General features: G+C 46.4%; 1 pseudogene; it reads right to left on the bottom strand.

Moving 5' to 3' along the window:
• Positions 1–5,365: 5,365 nt before the first annotated feature.
• Positions 5,366–5,483, bottom strand: LOC126285560 (5S ribosomal RNA; annotated as a pseudogene).
• Between the last annotated feature and the right edge of the window lie 13,367 nt (positions 5,484–18,850).

The raw sequence follows: 18,850 nt of genomic DNA, 5'->3' as shown, positions 1-18,850 counted from the left end.
GTGGCAGTTTTACCGTAGGAACAGCGAAAAAGCAGTAACCAGTAAACTTTTCTCCTTTCATCATTCTGTGGGGTATGCCACCTAGAGAAAGTAACGTAAGGGTTTGAAATTGTAAGTAAAGTTGGTTGCTAGTTACTAAGTGCTCTGATTCTCATATACTGGATGAATATAGTCAGGGTGTTTGTTCGCGGTGAGTTACACCGCCACAAGATTTGTATTCATCTGCGTATATGAGAGTCGTTCAGTTAGTAATGCTCCACATCTTTTTTCTCAGAACATACACTCCTGGAAATGGAAAAAAGAACACATTGACACCGGTGTGTCAGACCCACCACACTTGCTCCGGACACTGCGAGAGGGCTGTACAAGCAATGATCACACGCACGGCACAGCGAACACACCAGGAACCGCGGTGTTGGCCGTCGAATGGCGCTAGCTGCGCAGCATTTGTGCACCGCCGCCGTCAGTGTCAGCCAGTGTGCTGTGGCATACGGAGCTCCATCGCAGTCTTTAACACTGGTAGCATGCCGCGACAGCGTGGACGTGAACCGTACGTGCAGTTGACGGACTTTGAGCGAGAGCGTATAGTGGGCATGCTGGAGGCCGGGTGGACGTACAGCCGAATTGCTCAACACGTGGGGCGTGAGGTCTCCACAGTACATCGATGTTGTCGCCAGTGGTCGGCGGAAGGTGCACGTGCCCGTCGTCCTGGGACCGGACCGCAGCGACACACGGATGCACGCCAAGACCGTAGGATCCTACGCAATGCCGTAGGGGACCGCACCGCCACTTCCCAGCAAATTAGGGCACTGTTGCTCCTGGGGTATCGGCGAGGACCATTCGCAACCGTCTCCATGAAGCTGGGCTACGGTCCCGCACACTGTTAGGCCGTCTTCCGCTCACGCCCCAACATCGTGCAGCCCGCCTCCAGTGGTGTCGCGACAGGCGTTAATGGAGGGACGAATGAAGACGTGTCGTCTTCAGCGATGAGAGTCGCTTCTGTCTTGGTGCCAATGAAGGTCGTATGCGTGTTTGGCGCCGTGCAGGTGAGCGCCACAATCAGGACTGCATACGACCGAGGCACACAGGGCCAACACCCGGCATCATGGTGTGGGGAGCGATCTCCTACACTGGCCGTACACCTCTGGTGATCGTCGAGGGGACTCTGAATAGTGCACGGTACATCCAAACCGTCATCGAACCCATCGTTCTACCATTCCTAGACCGGCAAGGGAACTTGCTATTCCAACAGGACAATGCACGTCCACATGTATCCCGTGCCACCCAACGTGCTCTAGAAGGTGTATGTCAACTACCCTGGCCAGCACGATCTCCGGATCTGTCCCCCATTGAGCATGTTTGAGACTGGATGAAGCGTCGTCTCACGCTGTCTGCACGTCCAGCACGAACGCTGGTCCAACTGAGGCGCCAGGTGGAAATGGCATGGCAAGCCGTTCCACAGGACTACATCCAGCATCTCTACGATCGTCTCCATGGGAGAATAGCAGCCTGCATTGCTGCGAAAGGTGGATATACACTGTACTAGTGCCGACATTGTGCATGCTCTGTTGCCTGTGTCTATGTGCCTGTGGTTCTGTCAGTGTGATCATGTGATGTATCTGACCCCAGGAATGTGTCAATAAAGTTTCCCCTTCCTGGGACAATGAATTCACGGTGTTCTTATTTCAATTTCCAGGAGTGTATTTATAGTTGAGAGTCAGAATTTGGTGGCAATATACATCAACGTGTCTTGTCCATGTCCTATTTTTCTACGTAGTCTTACATCACGTTCTATGGCCTTACGGCCACTGTTGTGGAAGAGCAAGTATTCCCTACTGGTAAAAGCTCTTGTCCTGTAGGCGTAGCTGTGTTAACACTAGGTGACTGACACTCTCGTCAACTTCGAAGTACGTTCCTCGTAGTGAATCTTTAAGCGGCCCAAAAGAGAAGGAAGTCTGAGGGTGCCAGGTTTGGATGTAGGGTAAATCAAGCAATGATGTCCAACCCAATTTGGCGATGTGTTCCCGGGTTCTCAGACTTGTGTGTGGGCGTGCATTATCGTGTTGGAGCAAGATTTCTGCTTTATTCTTGTCCGATCGAAAACGTCGGAAATGGTTCTTAAGTTTATTCAGAGTCTTCATGTATGCCTATGAATTGATGGTTGACACTCTTGGCATCACATCCACGAGAATGAAGCCATCACAATCGCAGAAGACTGTCACCATGACGTTTCCGGCAGAGGGGCCTGGAATTTTTACTTTGTGGTGGATGAGCATGATGCCACCCCATGGACTGCCTTTTTGTTTCCGGCGCAAAGTGGTGCACCCAGCTTCCACCTTCTCCCCTCCCCCCCCCCCCCCCCTAGATACTTGACGGAATGGTATCTCTGTCGGTTTCAAAATGCTCCAACAATTCAGATGGTTCAAATGGCTCTGAGCACTATGCGACTTAACTTCTGAGGTCATCAGTCGCCTAGAATTTAGCACTAATTAAACCAAACACACATCCATGCCGAGGCAGGATTCGAACCTGCGACCGTAGCGGTCGCTCTGTTCCAGACTGTAGCGCCTAGTGCCGCACGGCCACTCCGGCCAGCACAATTCAGATGAAATGGCCTTTCTTTGAATCTTGTGGTCCGCTGTGAACATTCTTGGAACCCATCGTGAGCACCTTTTTGAATATCCGAAATGGTTCAAATGGCTCTGAGCGCTGTGGGACCTAACATCAGGTCATCAGTGCTCTAGAACTTAGAAGTACTTAAACCTAGCTAACCTAAGGGCATCACACTCGTCAATGCGCGAGGTGGGATTCGAACCTGCGACCGTAGCAGTCGCGCGTTTCCGGACTAAAGCGCCAAGAACCGCTCGGCCATGCGGCCGACTTTGAATATCCGAGAATCTCAATCACTGCAGACGCACTTTCAATGCTTACCGACAACTGTAGAGCCAATTTTTGAGTTGCGATGCGCAGGTGGGCAAGAGTTATAGCATCCGCACGATTCAGCATGTCTGGAGGAGTGTGTGTGACAGGACGTCCCGAGCGTGGCTGATCATAGAGCTTTGTTTCTGCATTTCCTGAGGCTGTAATTTTCTTTACTCATGGCCCATCTGTACTACTATCATCTGCATCATCGCCATACATTGCAGACAAACGTTTATGTATGTAAACCACGGTTTGTTTTTCTGCACGCAAGAGTTCAATGACAGCATGCTTCTCGTAACGTGAGTCGTATGTAGAAGCCATTTTGACGCTATACTACGGCTCTGCCATCTTCCAGAACGGTTCGAAACTTCACCGGCACAGAGAACAAACAACAGATGTGAAGCATCAACAAGGACGTTTCTCTATGTATGTTAATCGCTTTTTTAAAAACATGTGGCCATTACTTATTATGATTGTTAGCCGCGCGTGCCGTATGTCGCAGTGAATGTAACGAAATGAAACTCAGTGGAATACAAGTTATTAACTTATTGAATATTCTTTTTTACTTACAAATTGTCACATTAAATGTTGAAAGTGTCCCCCTGTTGTTGAATACACAATTCAATTCGTCTAATCATGCTTCCAAACAAAAGCTGTAACAAACATTTCTTCTGTAACAGAAGCAGTGAAAGTGGATATCGCAGTTTTCAATTCATCGATGGATTTTGGACTGTTTTTATAGACAGCTGCTTTCGCTGCACTCCAGAAGAAAAATTCAGGTGATGTTAGGCCAGGCGCTCTTGGAGGCCAAAATCCCTGTGAAATTATACGATCACCAAAAATGTCAGCAAGCAGTGAGATTGAAACGCGAGCTGTATGCGCGGTTGCATCATCTTGTTGAAAATAGCCGTTCAGTATTTCACTTAACACAAGTTCCCCTTTGAATGGACACAGAATATCACTGCAGTATCGTTGTGTGTTTATTGTTTCGTTGAAAAATATGCGACCCTCAATCCGACATCTAGAAATTGAAATCCAAACTCTTATTTTCACAGAATGAAGTGGTTCCTCACGAATACACAATGGATTTGCAGTACTCCACATACGAGAATTTTGCGAGTTCATGTACCCGGATAAATGAAACCACGCCTCATCAGTGGAAAACGTTTCATTAAGAATATCGCTTCCATTTTGTTGAACGAAATTTTTGAACCATTGACAATAATGCAGTCTCGTGCCATGATCAGTATTTTTCAGTTCTTGCACGACTGTCACGTTGTATGGGAAAAGTTCTAATTTTTTCCTTGCAGCTGTGTGGGCGGTTCCGACACTAACATCAATTTCCTGGGCGAGTTTTCTCACTGAATTGTTCGGACTCATGGACATTTTACCGGAAATATCCTCAGACAAAACGCTAGGACGACCACTTCTCGGTGTATGTGTCACAGAACCCGTACTTCGAAATTTGTTAATCAAATCTTGCACAGTATCGCGATGTGGGAGTGTTGTCTCCGGGAAAACGAAATTAAATGTTTGCCGAACTGAAACTGTGTATTTACCGCCAGCTTTGAACACTTGTTCGACTAAAAACACACGTTATTCAATGGTTAGCATTTTAACAGTGACAGAAACGAAACAAACGAACAAAGTAACTGAACTTAAACGTTCACGTCAACACGTAGCAACACACACCAACGATACTGCTGAGCCGCGAGGGATTAGCCGAGCGGTCTAGGGCGCTGCAGTCGTGGACTGTGTGGCTGGTCACGGCGGAGGTTCGAGTCCTCCCTCGGGCAGGCGTGTGTGTGTTTGTCCTTAGGTTAGTTTAGGTTAAGTAGTGAGTAAGCTTAGGGACTGATGACCTTAGCAGTTAAGTCCCATAAGATTTCACACACATCTGAACATTTTTGGTACTATTAACACTGGATAAGATAAACGAAACAATGGAATGTTGGCAGAGTCCACTTGAAGAGAAGTAACCCAGGCAGGCGAACAATCATACGGGACGCGCGGCTAACAATCGTACCGCACTGCGGAGAGACTTTTTGAACACCCCGTATATACTGCAAGCCGCCGCATGAAGTATGGCCGAGGGCATCTTGTACCCACAACTAGTCGTTTCCTTTCCTGTTCGACTCGCAAACAGAACGATGGATAAACGACTGTCTATATACCTCCGTGCGAGCCCTAATTTCTCATATCTCGCTCTCGCAGCCCTCTCGCGAGATGTACGTTAGTAAAGCACTCCGTCTGCAGGCCACAAGTGGCCCATCGGGACCATCCGACCGCCGTGTCATCTTCAGTGAGGATTGCGGATAGGAGGGGCGTGTGGTCAGCACACCGCTCTCCCGGTCGTTATGATGGTTTTATGTGACCGGAGCCGCTACTATTCGGTCGAGTAGCTCCGCAATTGGCATCACGAGGCTGAGTGTACCCCGAAAAATGGCAACAGCGCATGGTAGCCAGGATGGTAACCCACCAAAGTGCCGGCCATGCCCGACAGCGCTTAACTTCGATGATCTGACGGGAACCGGTGTATCCACTGCGGCAAGGCAGTTGCCAGATGTACGTTAGTGGCAGTAACATAATTCTGCGGTTTGACGAAAGCGTTTCTAAAATTAATGTATGGTGTTACGCGAAAAGAATGTTACTTTCCCTCCAGGGCTTTCCATTTGACTTCACGTAGCACCTTTATAACAGTCGCGTGATAGTAGAATCTACCGATAACAACTGTAGCAGCACGCATCTGAATTGCTTCAATATCTTCCTTTAATCTGAACTATAAGTTTAATAAATCACAGCTGCAAAATACTAACGCGAATTCTCTACAGACGAATGGAAAAACTGGTAGAAGCCGACCTCGGCGAAGATCAGTTTGGATTCCTCAGAAATGTTGGAACACGTGAGGCAATACTGACCCTACGACTTATGTTAGAAAATAGATTAAGGAAAGGTAAACCTACATTTCTAGCATTTGTAGACTTACAGAAAGCTTTTGACAGTGTTGTCTGGAATACTCTCTTTCAAATTCTGAAGGTGGCAGGGGTAAAATGCACAGAGCGAAAGGCTATTTACAATTTGTACAGAAACCAGATGGCAGTTATAAGAGTCGAGGGGCATGAAAGGGAAGCAGCGGTTGGGAAGGGAGTGAGACAGAGTTGTAGCCTGTCCCCGATGTTATTCAATCTGTATATTGAGCAAGCAGTGACGGAAACAAAGGAAAAATTCGGAGTAGGTATTAAAAGCCATGGAGAAGAATTGAGGTTCGCCGACGACATTGTAATTCTGTCAGAGACAGCAAAGGACTTGGAATAGCACTTGAACGGAATGGACAGTGTCTTGAAAGGAGGATACAAGATGAACATCAACAAAAGCAAAACGAGGATAATGGAATGTAGCCGAATAAAGTCGGGTGATGATGAGGAAATTCTATTACGAAATGAGGCACTTAACGTAGCAAAGAAGTTTTGCTATTTGGTGAGCAAAATAACTGACGATGGTCGAAGTAGAGAGGATATAAATTGTAGACTGGCTATGGAAGGAAAGCGTTTCTGAAGAAGAGAAATTTGTTAACATCGAGTATAAGATTAAGTGTCAGAAAGTCGTTTCTGAAAGTATTTGTATGGAGTGTAGCCATGTATGGAAGTGAAACATGGACGATAAATAGTTTGGACAAGAAGACAATAGAAGCTTTCGAAATGTGGTGCTACCGAAGAATGCTGAAGATTCGATGGGTAGATCACATAACTAATGAGGAGGTATTGAATAGAATTGGGGAGAAGAGGAGTTTGTGGCACAACTTGACAAGAAGAAGGGACCGGTTGGTAGGACATGTTCTGAGGCATGAAGGGATCACAAATTCAGCATTGGAGGGCAGCGTGGAAGGTAAAAATCGTAGAGGGAGACCAAGAGATGAATACACTAAACAGATTGAGAAGGATTTAGGTTGCAGTAAGTACTGGGAGATGAAGAAGCTTGCACAGGATAGAGTAGCATGGAGAGCTGCATGAAACCAGTCTCAGGACTCAAGGCAACAACAACAATCCTAACTGGTGGAGATCTCGAATGTTCGAGCAGTACTCAAGAATGGGTCGCACTAGTGTTCTACATGGGGCATCTTTTACCACACATACCTAAAATTCGCCCATTACACCGAAGTCGGCCATTCGCCTTCAATTCTGGCGACCATATGCTCGTTCTGTTTCCTATCTTTTTGCGGCGTTGCAACCAGAGATTTAACCATCGTGACTGTGTCAAGTAGCAATCACTAATACTCTATTCGAACATTACGCGAGCGTTTTCCCTACTAATCAGCACTAAGTTAACACTTTTCTACACCTAGTAGAAATTTTTTGTAAGTCATCTTGTATGCTTCTATAGTCACTCAACGACAATACCTTCCTGCACAATACAGCGTTTATAGCTGTAGTAACTTGTCTAATCGTGTATACTTTTAACATAAGGTTATATCCCTTAACGAGTAGATTATGATAACATTTAAAATTTTTAAATTAGATCAGTAATCACATGAAATATTGACAATCAAATTTTGGTTGTCCCTGGAAGCCGTTAGATAGGCAACCTGGAAGTACGACCGTGGACCATGAAACTTGAAACATGAAACAGTTTAAGCGCTAAAATAAATGTAAATGTCGTGTGATCAGGGCCTCCCGTCTGGTAGACCGTTCGCCGGGTGCAAGTCTTTCGATTTGACGCCACTTTGGCGACTTACGCGTTGATGGGGATGAAATGATGATGATCGGGACAACACAACACCTAGTCCCTGGGCGGAGAAAATCTCCGACCCAGCCGCAAATCGAACCAGGCTCCTTAGTATTGACATTCTGCCACTGTCTTATTTATTTATTTATTGCATTTTGTTCGGTATTGTTCATTGCGTTTGGTCTGCGCGGGTGTCAAAAAAATGTTCAAATGTGTGTGAAATGTTACGGGACTTAACTGCTAAGGTCATCAGTCCCTAAGCTTACACACTACTTAACCTAAATTAGCCTAAGGACAATTACACACACCCATGCCTGAGGGAGCATCAACCGCACAGTCCATGACTGCAGCGCCTCGAACCTCTCGGCTAATCCCGCGCGGCGCGCGGATGTCACAAGGCATCCTTTCAAGTTGATCGTTGATTCCTTTACTCAGGTTTTTTATTACAGAGGGCGAGCAGTCCTCTGACCGTATACGCTGAGCTACCGTGCCGGCTGCCAATCAGCTACCTGGAGCGGACAGTTTAGCCGCTTAACAATACGGATGCCTCTTTCACCATTGATATCCTGGTTTAGATCTGTTTGCTCCTCCAGATGCTTTCTATCTTGTTTCCTAGAGGTTTGTCCGCCCCCGTTAGCTGAGTGGTCAGTGCCACACCAAGGGGCCCGGGCTCGATACCCAGCTGGGGCAGGAGATTTTCTTCTCTCAGGGACTGGGTGTTGTGTTGTCATTATCATTTCATCTCCATCTCCGATGCGCTAGTCGCCCAATGTGGCGTCGAATGCAATAAGTACTTCCCTCGGCGGCCGAACTTCCACTAATGGGGGACTCCAGGGCCAGAATGCCGTGCACTCATTTCCATTTTCCTAGAGGTTTGAAGTTTTGCACGTGTTTAAATTTCTGCATTCAACACTACATTTACCCTTTTATTTCCTTCAAGTGCCATTACTTTTGTTTTCATAGCATTGGTTTTCATTTCACAGCTCTGTCCTTCAGCTTCGGTGGTATCAACGAGGGTAATCCAAAAAGTAAGGTCTCCTATTTTTTTATAAGAACAGAACCCTGTTTGTGTGGCAGTCGGTCACAGTGTTGTAAAGAGTGCTTCACGCGCTGTGCGTAAACACGTGCACGCCGCGCTGAGGCGCTCAGTCTCGGCTTGGCAGCCGTTCAGAATGGAGCTCCAGTTGGATGTTACCGCCAAGTGCGAATTGCACGCAGTTATTCGGTTTTTGAACGCAAAGGGCACTGCGCCCATTGAAATCCATCGCCAATTGAAGGAAATGTATGGTGAGTCGTGCATGGATGTCAAAAATCTTCGTCAGTGGTGTAGAGAGTTTGCAGCTGGTCGGACCGAAATTTACGACGAACAAATGAGCTAGAGACCGTCAATTTCTGAGGAGACAGTGTTGAAGATTGAGAAAAGCATGCGTGAAGATCGGCGGATCACCCTGGATGATCTCTGCACGTTGGTTCCTGAGGTTTCCCGAAGCAGCGCTCACAGAATCTTAACGGAAACATTGACCTGCTGGAAGGTGGGTACCACGCATGCTGACCGAGGACCACATGCAGCAACGAGTTGATGCTTCCCGCGCCTTTCTTCACGCCCTTGCACTCGAACAGGACAACTTTCTGGACTTAATTGTGACGGGTGACGAAACATGGGCATACCACTTTCACCTGAGACCATGCAACTATCACGCCAGTGGGGGCATCTTTCTTTGCCAAAGCCGCGGAAATTCAAACAAACACAGTCTGCCGGTAAAGCCATGGTTGAAAACGGCTCTGAGCACTATCGGACTTCAAAATCTGAGGTCATCAGTCCCCTACAAATTAGAACTACTTAAACATAACTAACCTAAGGACATCATACACATCCATGCCCGAGGTAGGGTTCGAACGTGCGACCGGTAAAGCCACGACAACCTTTTTTTTTTTTTTGATCTGAAAGGGGTATTGTTAGTCGACTTTATGCCCACTGGGACCACAATTACCGCTGACAGGTACTGTGAGACTCTGAAAAAACTCAGACGGGCAATTCAGAACTGGAGAAGAGAAATGTTGAGCAAGGGCGTACACATTCTCCATGACAACGTTCGCCCACACATCGCTCGGCAAACCGTTGCTCTCCTACACAGTTTCCGTGGAACGTAATCATCCACCCACCCTATAGTCCTAACTTAGCGCCCAGTAACTATCACCTGTTCCCTAGGTTAAAAGAATATTTGGCAGGAAAGCGCTTCAGCTCCGACAGCGAGGTGAAAGAAGAGTATCATAACTTTCTGAACAGCATGGTGGCTAGCTGGTATGACATGGACATACGAAAACTGCCACAGCCTCTACAAAAATGCATCGATAGAAATGATGATTATGCCGAAAAATAGCTAAATGGTGAAGCAGTAAACTGATGTAAACCATTGTAGAAATAAACAGGTCTATGTACTTACCCTCGTAATATATCCTGTTGTGAAAAATTCTGTTGGTCTCGTGCACGTTTTCTGCGCCCCGTACGTTCACGGTAAGCTCTCGTACCGCAAAGGGCGTGACTCACGTGTCGCAGTACGCGCTCCGCCTCGGCACGTCAGAAGCAGAAGCGAGTGATGACGCTGCCGGGGGTGCGTCGCTGCCCGGGGGCCGGCGGCTGACCGCTGTTTAGTTAGGGGGAGCGCCCGCCTGTCCGTCTCCATTAGCCCGCCCTTCCCGGGGGAGCCGGCAGCACGCACTCGACAGCCAAGGCGTCGCCCCCAAGACAGGCCAACGGCCACCTCTCTAACGAGAACTGGCGTCAGTGAGAACTGCAACATCGAGAACGACACCACGGGCGGATACAGGGTTCGATTCGTGTAGTTGTGGGGTAGTGGTGGAGAGGGAAGGGGCGGGGGGCGGCGGTGTCACTCTTTGCTTCTATCTTTATGCCCCCTCCTCTGATATATAACTTGCTCTCACTCTTACTTTCACATCTACATCTACATTTACATACAGGATGTTACAAAAAGGTACAACCAAACTTTCAGGAAACATTCCTCACACACAAATAAAGAAAAAATGTTACGTGGAAATGTGCCTGGAAACGCTTAATTTCCATGTTAGAGCTCATTTTAGTTTCGTCAGTATGTACTGTACTTCCTCGATTCACCGCCAGTTGGCTCAACTGAATGAAGGTATGTTGACCTCGGTGCTTGTGTTGACATGCGACTCATTGCTCTACAGTACTAGCATCAAGCACATCAGTACGTAGAATCAACAGGTTAGTGTTCATCACGAACGTGGTTTTGCAGTCAGTGCAATGTTTACAAATGCGGAGTTGGCAGATGCCCATTTGATGTATGGATTAGCACTGGGCAATAGCCGTGGCGCGGTACGTTTGTATCGAGACAGATTTCCAGAACGAAGGTGTCCCGACAGGAAGACGTTCGGAGCAATTGATCGGCGTCTTAGGGAGCACGGAACATTCCAGCCTATGACTCGCGACTGGGGAAGACCTAGAACGACGAGGACTCCTGCAAGGGTAGAGGCAATTCCGCGTGCAGTTGACGATATCCCTAATGTCAGCGTCAGAGAAGTTGCTGCTTTACAAGGTAACGCTGACCACGTTACTGTATGGAGAGTGCTAAGGGAGAACCAGTTGTTTCCGTACCATGTACAGCGTGTGCAGGCAATATCAGCAGCTGATTGGCCTCCACGGGTTCATCCAACAATGTGTCAATCCTCATTTCAGTGCAAATGTTCTCTTTACGGATGAGGCTTCAGTCCAACGTGATCAAATTGAAAATTTTCACAATCAACATGTGTGGACTGACGAGAATCCGCACGCAATTGTGCAATCACGTCAACAACACTGATTTTCTGTAAACGTCTGGGCAGGCATTGTTGGTGATGTCTTGATTGAGCCTCATGTTCTTCCACCTACGCTCAATGGAGCACGTTATCATGATTTCATACGGGATACTCTACCTGTGCTGCTAGAACATGTGCCTTTACAAGTACGACACAACATGTTGTTCATGCACGATGCAGCTCCTGCACATTTCAGTCGAAGTGTTCGTACGCTTCTCAACAACAGATTCGGTGACCGATGGATTGGTAGAGGCGGACCAATTCCATGGCCTCCACGCTCTCCTGACCTCAACCCTCTCGACTTTCATTTATGGGGGCATTTGAAAGCTCTTGTCTACGCAACCCCGGTACCAAATGTAGAGACTCTTCGTGCTCGTATAGTGGACGGCTGTGATACAATACGCCATTCTCCAAGGTTGCATCAGCGCATCAGGGATTCCATGCGACGGAGGGAGGATGCATGAATCCTTGGTAACGGAGGACATTTTGAACATTTCCTGTAACAAAGTGTTTGAAGTCACTCTGGTACTTTCTGTTGCTGTGTGTTTCCACTCAATGATTAATGTGATTTGAAGAGAAGTAATAAAATGAGCTCTAACATGGAAAATAAGCGTTTCCGGACACATGTCCACATAACATATTTTCTTTCTTTGTGTGTGAGGAATGTTTCCTGAAAGTTTGGTCTTACCTTTTTGTAACACCCTGCATACATGGATACTCTGTAAATCACATTAACTGCCTGGCACAGGGTTCAACGAACCACCTTCAAAAGAATTCTCTATTATTCCAATCTCCTACAGCGCTCGGAAGAAACGAACATCTATATCTTCCCGTACGAGCTCCGACTGCCCTTATTTTACTATGATGATCGTTTCTCCCTAAGTCCGCGTCAACAAAATATTTTCGTACTCGTGGAAGAAAGTTGGTGATTGAAATTTCGTGAGAAGATTCCGCCTCAACGAAAAGCGCCTTTGTTTTAATGGTGCCCATCAAAAATCCTGTTCCATGTTCGTGATACTGTTTCACAATAATACAAAGGGTGCTGCTCTTCGCTGAACTTTCTCAATGTGCTCCGTTACTCCTATCTGGTAAGAATCACAAACATGAGTTCAGTTCATAGTGCTGTGGAATGTGTGGTAAAAACAGCAAATTGGCGTTCATAATAAGAAGAAGAACACCAAAAATACAACAGGAGCGTATTATGTAAGAAATTGTCCATGCAACCTGCCGCTGATGATGCCTCGAGGAAAATAACGGCGAAACGCGTATGGCACTAAAATTGTGTTTTATTCAGTTGCTGTCAGACGGTCCATAAGTAAAAATTATCAATATAGCGCAGCTGTACTCCAACAAGCATAGTGTAGACAATCTATTTAGTAAATTTGTTTCATTTTCTGCGTGTTCTGCTGATAAAACGCAGTGTTTGCTTTGCCTTCCCCACAACATTTTCTCGGTGTTCTTTCCACTTTAGGTTGTTTGTTATTGTGATTCCAAGGTTTTTAATTGAATTTACGGCCTTTAGATTAGACTCATTTATCGTGTAACCCAAGCTTAACGGATCCCTTTCATCACTCATATAGATGACTCATTATTTAGGGTCAACTGTCAGTTTTCGCACCATTCAGATAGTTTCTCTAAATCGTTTTGCAGTGTGTTTCGATCTTCTGACGAACTTACTAGACGATAAATGACAGCATCATCTGTAAACAACCTAAGACGGCTGCTCATATTGTCCCCTAAATCGTTTATATACAGGGTGTTACAAAAAGGTACGGCCAAACTTTCAGGAAACATTCCTCACACACAAAGAAAGAAAATATGTTATGTTATGTGGACATGTGTCCGGAATCGCTTATTTTCCATGTTAGAGCTCATTTTATTACTTCTCTTCAAATCACATTAATCATTGAGTGGAAACACACAGCAACAGAAAGTACCAGAGTGACTTCAAACACTTTGTTACAGGAAATGTTCAAAATGTCCTCCGTTACCAAAGATACATGCATCCTCCCTCCGTCGCATGGAATCCCTGATGCGCTGATGCAACCTTGGAGAATGGCGTATTGTATCACAGCCGTCCACTATACGAGCACGAAGAGTCTCTACATTTGGTACCGGGGTTGCGTAGACAAGAGCTTTCAAATGCCCACATAAATGAAAGTCGAGAGGGTTGAGGTCAGGAGAGCGTGGAGGCCATGGAATTGGTCCGCCTCTACCAATCCATCGGTCACCGAATCTGTTGTTGAGAAGCGTACGAACACTTCGACTGAAATGTGCAGGAGCTGCATCGTGCATGAACCACATGTTGTGTCGTACTTGTAAAGGCACATGTTCTAGCAGCACAGGTAGAGTATCCCGTATGAAATCATGATAACGTGCTCCATTGAGCGTAGGTGGAAGAACATGAGGCTCAATCAAGACATCACCAACAATGCCTGCCCAGACGTTTACAGAAAATCAGTGTTGTTGACGTGATTGCACAATTGCGTGCGGATTCTCGTCAGTCCACACATGTTGATTGTGAAAATTTTCAATTTGATCACGTTGGAATGAAGCCTCATCCGTAAAGAGAACATTTGCACTGAAATGAGGATTGACACATTGTTGGATGAACCCGTGGAGGCCAATCAGCTGCTGATATTGCCTGCACACGCTGTACATGGTACGGAAACAACTGGTTCTCCCTTAGCACTCTCCATACAGTAACGTGGTCAGCGTTACCTTGTAAAGCAGCAACTTCTCTGACGCTGACATTAGGGATATCGTCAACTGCACGCGGAATTGCCTCGACCATTGCAGGAGTCCTCGTCGTTCTAGGTCTTCCCCAGTCGCGAGTCATAGGCTGGAATGTTCCGTGCTCCCTAAGGCGCCGATCAATTGCTCCGAACGTCTTCCTGGAAATCTGTCTCGATACAGACGTACCGCGCCACGGCTATTGCCCCGTGCGTGCGCATCTGCCATCTCCGAAGCTTCGATAGCTCAGATGGTAGAGCACTTGCCCACGAAAGGCAAAGGTCCCGAGTTCGAGTCTCGGTCGGGCACACAGTTTTAATCTGCCAGGAAGTTACAATTTCCATATAATTTACCATTTTCAAAATGTGTCCTTAAATGTACAAACAGTGACTTATCTCAATAAAAAAATCACATTGTGTGTACTTGAAAAACTTATTTGTGTAATTTTAGTGGAACTTTATAGTACAGTTTCTTAAAAGAACCAACTTCTCATTCCCATTGTCTACAGCCGACTTTTTTTTATGAAATGCTTAAATATAACAATAATAATCTACTTAAATCAATCCTTAGTACAGTGCTGGTCTTTAAAATTGCAACACCATGAAGGCGACATCTACATCTACATCACTACTCTGCAATTCACATTTAAGTGCTTGGCAGAGGGTTCATCGAACCACTATCATACTATCTCTCTACTATTCCCCTCCCGAACAGCACGCGGGAAAAACGAACACCTAAACCTTTCTGTTAGAGCTCTGATTTCTCTTATTTTATTTTGATGATCATTCCTACCTATGTAGGTTGGGCTCAACAAAATATTTTCGCATTCGGAAGAGGAAGTTGGTGACTGAAATTTCGTAAAAAGGTCTCGCCGCGACGAATGCTGTAATGACTTCCATCCCAACTCGTGTATCATATCTGCCACACTCTCTCCCCTATAACGCGATAATACAAAACGAGCTGCCCTTTTTTGCACCCTTTCGATGTCCTCCGTCAATCCCACCTGGTAAGGATCCCACACCGCGCAGCAATATTCTAACAGAGGACGAACGAGTGTAGTGTAAGCTGTCTCTTTAGTGGACTTGTTGCATCTTCTAAGTGTCCTGCCAATGAAACGCAACCTTTGGCTCGCCTTCCCGACAATATTATCTATGTGGTCCTTCCAACTGAAGTTGTTCGTAATTTTAACACCCAGGTACTTAGTTGAATTGACAGCCTTGAGAATTGTACTATTTATCGAGTAATCGAATTCCAACGGAGTTCTTTTGGAACTCATGTGGATCATCTCACACTTTTCGTTATTTAGCGTCAACTGCCACCTGACACACCATACAGCAATCTTTTCTAAATCGCTTTGCAGCTGATACTGGTCTTCGGATGACCTTACTAGACGGTAAATTACAGCATCATCTGCGAACAGTCTAAGAGAACTGCCCAGATTGTCACCCAGGTCATTTATATAGATCAGGAACAGTAGAGGTCCCAGGACGCTTCCCTGGGGAACACCTGATATCACTTCAGTTTTATTCGATGATTTGCCGTCTATTACTACGAACTGCGACCTTCCTGACAGGAAATCACGAATCCAGTCGCACAACTGAGACGATACCCCATAGCTCCGCAGCTTGATTAGAAGTCGCTTGTGAGGAACGGTGTCAAAAGCTTTCCGGAAATCTAGAAATACGGAATCAACTTGAGATCCCCTGTCGATAGCGGCCATTACTTCGTGCGAATAAAGAGCTAGCTGCGTTGCACAAGAGCGATGTTTTCTGAAGCCGTGCTGATTACGTGTCAATAGATCGTTCCCTTCGAAGTGATTCATAATGTTTGAATACAGTATATGCTCCAAAACCCTACTGCAAACCGACGTCAATGATATAGGTCTGTAGTTAAATGGATTACTCCTACTACCCTTCTTGAACACTGGTGCGACCTGCGCAATTTTCCAATCTGTAGGTACAGATCTATCGGTGAGCGAGCGGTTGTACACGAGTGCTAAGTAGGGAGCTATAGTATCAGCGTAATCTGAAAGGAACCTAATCGGTATACAATCTGGACCTGAAGACTTGCCCGTATCAAGCGATTTGAGTTGCTTCGCAACCCCTAAGGTATCTACTTCTAAGAAACTCATGGTAGCAGATGTTCGTGTTTCAAATTCTGGAATATTCCATTCGTCTTCCCTGGTGAAGGAATTTCGGAAAACTGCGTTCAATAACTCCGCTTTAGCGGCACAGTCGTTGATAACAGTACCATCGGCACTGCGCAGCGAAGGTATTGACTGCGTCTTGCCGCTTGTGTACTTTACATACGACCAGAATTTCTTCGGATTTTCTACCAAATTTCGCATCCGTCGATTCAAGTTATATTTTATATTTAGATGTGAATAACTTACACAGGGAAGACATGATGCAGGCACTGCCGGTTGGTGGGTTTCAATAGGTGCCTGAAAACGAAAGTGAATACCGTTATGTCCAGAGCAACAAGTTCCAAAACGAAGCACTATCTGTAAACGGATGATCACTGTTGGACACAAGCCAGAGGTACATGAAAAAAAAAAATGAAATGATTGTGTGGCATGTCCAGAGCAACAAGTTCCACAACGAAGCACTATCTGTAAACCGATGATCACTGTTGGATACAAGCCAGAGGTACATGAAAAAAAAAAAAAAAATGAAATGATTGTGTGGCATGTCCAGAGCAACAAGTTCCACAACGAAGCACTATCTGTAAACGGATGATCACTGTTGGACACAAGCCAGAGGTACATGAAAAAAAATGAAATGATTGTGTGGCATGTCCAGAGCAACAAGTTCCACAACGAAGAACTATCTGTAAACGGATGATCACTGTTGGACACAAGCCAGAGGTACATGGAAAAAAAATGAAATGATTGTGTGGCATTGCTGGCCAGGAGGCCCAACCGGGGAAGTTCGGCTGCTGAGTGCAAGTCTTATTTCAGTCGACGCCACGCTGGGTGACTTGCACGTCGGTGATGATGATGAAAGGATGATGAGGAAAACACAACACCCAGTCCTCGAGTGGGTAAAATTCTCAGTCGCGGCCGGAAATATAACCCCGGCCCACAGCATGCTACGCAAACACGTTAACACTCAGCTAATCAAGTAGACATGCTACAAACATAAAAATTTCCGCGAAGTGGGTAATAGTAACACCATCTACTTTCGATAAATAGAAAAGATTAAGCAATGAGTTTCTCATTGAGAAATCACAAACCGATGAAAGTCAGTCATACATAGAAAGAACAGCTACGGTAGATATTATAGTACAGAAGGTAACTGAAAGACATACCTAATGAGACGAAAAGAAAAGCACTTTTACTGAAAGACAATGATTATAATGAAATCACTGTGACTTATGACGGTTCCCTGGACATTACAAAAGATGGAAGATCGCCTTTAAGAGGGTGTGTGATCACCATGGACGGCAGAACATGCTCTGCAATGTGCTGCATGCTGGCGACATGGTTGGCAAAGGGTTCTTCAGGTTGGGCTTTCCATTCCTTGCTAGTATAGCTGACAGCTGCTGGAGGGTAGTTGGTAGAAGCTGACTTGAGTAGTAAGGAAATGGGGTGCTGGCCCCCATTTGGATACCAAATTGACATGCAAATTAATTAATTTGATCAATTAATTATCCCCCACCCCCGCATGATGTCAAGTGCTGTCCCCAGCATGCACGTGGGTTCCCCACTCCTCCCTTCCCCTATTGGGGGAAATGAAAAAAAAATTGTTGGAATTTCGGAAATGCTACCCACGGCTGTGCTGACCTTCCATTGGCGGGAAATACAAAATGGTGGTGCCGTTTCTGGGACTTGAACACTGTTCCTTCTGCAAAAAAAAGGAAATGAGCGTTTGGCGTCATTGGCCAGGAGGCCCCTTACGGGGCAGGTCCGGCCGTCTTGGTGCAGGTCTCATTACATTCGACGCCACATTGGGCGACCTGCGCGCCTTATTGGGACGAAATGATGATGAAGACAACACCCAGTCCCTGAGCGGAGAAAATCCCCGACCCAGCTGGGAATCGAACCCGAGCCCGTAGGACGGCAATCCGTCACACTGACCACTCAGCTATCAGGGCGGACGTTCCTTCTGGAGAGAAAGCGCAAGGGCTCCCCCCAACACAATCATGCCACCAGAGGCGCTTGAAATTGGCAGTAGCCAATAGGAATGCAGCATCCAGACACGTAAGGGGTATAAGATGGGCTCAGCAACTCTGCAGCCTCAGTTGCAGTCAGCCAGTCAGCATGAAGTGCCAGTCGTAATCGTCGAGTGCTGCCCAGCCACAGTAGCAACAGAATAGGAAGGAGCCGCAAAACAGTAAGCACCCCTTGCTTACTGTCGTGTGGGGAAGAGGAAGTCTTTGTGCCGCATTTATTGCTTGTAACAGTTTGCCTTCTCTGCTCATCAGTGGATGCAACGTCCTTCAGCCTGTCGGGGTCTGCGGCAGCAATGTGGCAGCATCCTGGGATCCTGCCGTGCACCTGGTCGGCTTGATGAAGCAGGGCAATCAGCTGTTATTGCCCGCTGAAGGTACCCAGCCAGCTCCTGACTCACAGAAGTGCACCGGGGGTCCTAGTGAGCATGACGCAGGTAGGCTCTGGATCCCCCATCTGCGCCATCAC

This window comes from Schistocerca gregaria, chromosome 8, assembly GCF_023897955.1.
Source record: "Schistocerca gregaria isolate iqSchGreg1 chromosome 8, iqSchGreg1.2, whole genome shotgun sequence".
Classification (NCBI taxonomy): domain Eukaryota; kingdom Metazoa; phylum Arthropoda; class Insecta; order Orthoptera; family Acrididae; genus Schistocerca; species Schistocerca gregaria.
Note: the sequence above shows the minus strand (reverse complement) of the source record. Positions and strands in the feature narration are given on the sequence as shown.